Source organism: Pinus tabuliformis, chromosome 9 (assembly GCF_031772625.1).
Source record: "Pinus tabuliformis cultivar Carrire ecotype Pingquan chromosome 9, CPIR1, whole genome shotgun sequence".
Classification (NCBI taxonomy): Eukaryota; Viridiplantae; Streptophyta; class Pinopsida; order Pinales; family Pinaceae; genus Pinus; species Pinus tabuliformis.
Genome location: NC_142307.1, coordinates 1,558,888,754 through 1,558,892,386, shown reverse-complemented (window position 1 = coordinate 1,558,892,386; position 3,633 = coordinate 1,558,888,754). Strand labels below are relative to the sequence as shown.

General features: G+C 40.7%; 1 pseudogene; it reads right to left on the bottom strand.

The window, feature by feature from the left end:
- Positions 1 to 319: 319 nt before the first annotated feature.
- On the bottom strand, positions 320 to 931 carry LOC149154563 (ATPase 1, plasma membrane-type pseudogene; annotated as a pseudogene).
- Between the last annotated feature and the right edge of the window lie 2,702 nt (positions 932 to 3,633).

Below are 3,633 nucleotides of genomic sequence, written 5' to 3'. Positions count from 1 at the left end.
AGGCAAAACCTGTAGCTGAATCTTCTGATCGGCAACTGAAGACCCAAAATAGACCAACCAATTCGTTTTCTATGCTGGGATAGTTATATGTATTTCAATTTGGCTTTTGACTTTACGCTGCATTTGAATGAGAACTAAAACAACAGTAGCGTAATATCTTCTCCAAAAACTTTTCCCTACAGGTCAATAAAAATAATGAGCTGTTCAACCATAATTGCCAGAATAAAGAGAATCACCATTTTTTCTAAAACAGAACGTTGTTTCCCTTGAATTCCTCTGATGGCCGACACATGGAGCGCAAATCCAGTTGAAACATTAATTAAAATCTGGGGAAATAGGAGTCGAATCCTATTCTGTTGCGTTTGATGTCTTTGTGGCGTGAAAGATCTTTTTGATTCCTATCAACGCTCAATTTGTTGAGAGTGAGTGTCCCGGTTTTATCACTGCAAAGAATTTTCAGGGCAGCCATTTCCTCTATAGCAGTCATTCACTTCGCAATAGGAATTCCACTAATCAAAAGCACCAAGAGGTTGTTAATTCCATCTCTGTACTGTCGATGTTGAATAGGGTACATGACAACGATTTCTATGGCAATTCCAATTGCAATCGAACGTATACAGTAGTTACCAATTGCAGTAAGAACCTTTTGGAAATGACACACTTGGTTTGTGCTATCCACCAAATGAGCTGCCTTTCCGAAGAAGGTGTGAACTTCAGTAGCAATAACCACGGCTTCAATTTCTCCTTGTTTACAAGTAGAATCTGAGTAAACTTCATCTCCGGGATTCTTAGTCACTGGGAGAGACTCTCCGGTTAGAGCTGACTGATCGATCTTTAAAGGATCTCCTTCAAGCAGGCGAGCATCCGCAGGAACGATATCTCCCAATTTAATACTGACTACATCACCAAGAACAAGAAGACTAGCGTCCATTTAGGAAAATATTATACATCGACAGCCCCGGTTTTGTAAAAGTATTTTCTCCAAGCTGCGTTAGCAAATTTAAAGCCTCATCAAGATAGCCACCTTTACAAAGGGCACACAGAATATATAGATAACCACTTTGGCCAATGTTTAGCTTCTTTTCCTCCATAAATCTCAACAGCTCCATAGCAAACTGTGGGTCTGGAGCTTTCGAGCAGTACTCAAGTAAGGACATCAAATCACCAATTGCCAGACAATCCTCCAGAGACCCAAGATATTTCAGGAGATTGACTGCCATTTTCTTATCTCCCGAGTGCAGTGCATAAAGAATTTGCACTTTTAAAGACTGCTTTAATAGAACTGCTCCATCACCACCCATTTGACTACCTGTTCTCCATTGCCGAGAAGTGAAGGCATCAGTAATCAAGCCTTGAGAAGCACTAGGTGAACTTGATGACTGAAATTGTATTGCAGGACAACCCAGCCCCTGAAGGAGATGGCATCACAAAGATCTGTAAATTCTAGCTTATTTATCTTAAAATCATGACTGTAGAGCCGCTTTGAAATCCTCAGCTGCCAAACGTAACTTCCCTTTCAGTGCCAAAGGAGAACTTACACATAGTAAAAATAACTTGATGAATTTGAGAGTAACACAAAACAGACCCGAATTCAACTGTCATAGCCATGTGCCGCATGCTTCTTGGAAAGATCTATCATTCCACGGATTTTGATATGAGCCTGTATGTCTGGAAATCATAGGCTTTTTGCTATTTATGATCAATTGCTGGGTGTAATTTAATGGCTCAAACATTCATAGCTAACGAAAGTGACTCTGGACAACCAATGCCAGAAACACACAATACAACCATATTGTGCACTACGTTCAGAGGAATCACTGAAGCTTCGCACTATAATCTGAAAAAATGGCACGGGACCATTTTGCTACCAAAATAGGGATTTCCTCCTCAAGTAAACATTCCAACATTGCCATGATATATTGATATTTTTCTTTTGATATCAAATCTGTATGATGCAAAACTATTATATCTGCCCGTCTCAATGCAATCAAATGTTCCCTCAATGGCCTACGTGGTATCAACCTTCTATTGCCCCAAAGGGTTATACAATTTACCATTATAATCTCCATGTCCCTGAACAAGCTCCAATGGTAATAAAGAGACTAGCAGTCATCATGTTGTGCTATTCAGCCAGCTTATTCATTGTTGGGCAATTCCAGTGAATGGACTGTCACCAGGCAGTTTATGTCTGCACAACCTTGTCCCACACATGAAAACAGAGAGTGCTATTGCCATTGCCATGGTTGGGATACAAAACCCCAAACCCCATTCAACATTTTCTAGACTGTACATGAAGACAGATATAGACACAACCAAGCCACTGGACATTCCAAAGTACCACCAATTGAAGAATGAACTCTTGTGCTTCCTCTGGGTCTCGGTTATCAAACTGGTCTGCCCTAATGCTTGCAGACAAGGTTTGTGCTTTTGCAGAGATAGGAGCTTGAGGAAGCTGCTCCCTTTTGAAGAGCTGGAGCATAAATTACATAATTTAAATCAATACATTAAATGATTTCTTCTTCAAAACAGGGTTTTGAAGAAGAATCAATCTCTGACGTGAGACGGAGTCTAACAGGGCCAAGACTTGAAACACTACACCTTAATAATTCAACTCACATAGATTAATCCCACTCAGGCACCAGGGCCAAAACAATCTATGTAGTTAGGTGTAAGATTGGTGGGATAAGCTTCCAATAACACCCATAGATCACTTAAATTGAGACATATCTTGTTGACATATTAGGGAGCTTAAAATCCTTCACCATCCCATGGTCCAAAGTTGGAGTGTGTCAAAAACCCGATTCATATGGGGTTAGGCTAGGTCATCGCGCGAGCGGTTATCCTCGGGGCTACCCAAATCATGGTAGAGAATCTCGTGCTTTCGATGATCACCAAGAATCTCAAGACTCGACCACCCCTATGGGACAAAGGTAACCATAGTGAACAATCATAGGAAAAAATCCTTATAGGACTGGTTGTCGGCAACACTTGGTTCTCTAACCCACCTTTCTCTAGACAAATCTAATTGTGGGGATCAGATTTAGTCAAGTAAGAAGTCCCTTGGAAGGCCGTCTGAAATAGCAGATCTAGGAATTGTTTGAGGATTTACATCACCTATAGGCTAGAGGTAATTTTTTCTTTGATAGGATGTGTTTTCTTAAATTAAAGTAGCATATTAAAATGGTTAGTTTACACATGCACCACTACACTAGTGTTTGCTTGTTGTTTGTTACTCTTTTCTCCTATCATTACCCTTTATTCTATTGAGTAATAATTGCCTTGAGATCACTGTTCCCCCTAGGAATTTTTAGTATAGACTTCGTGGCATTCACCCCCAGTTTCCTTTAGGACATCTTACTGCTCCCCATCAAGTTAGAGTTCATCCTCCTAGTCCTCCATTGATTCTCCATACCAACTCTAGTTCTTCTTATTCTTCCATTTTGTCCTTTGATTCTGTGTCTTTCGAAATCTGTACGGCCACCATGTCAGGCACCAACGTGGGTGCGGGAAACCAAGGTAACCCCACAGGTGGAACCTATATTAGTATGGTCACTAACCTCCCATTTATCTGCTATGTGGTTGGTTTGAGCCTCCCTGATTTTAGCTAGCTCATCAATGATCCTCTTCTCCATG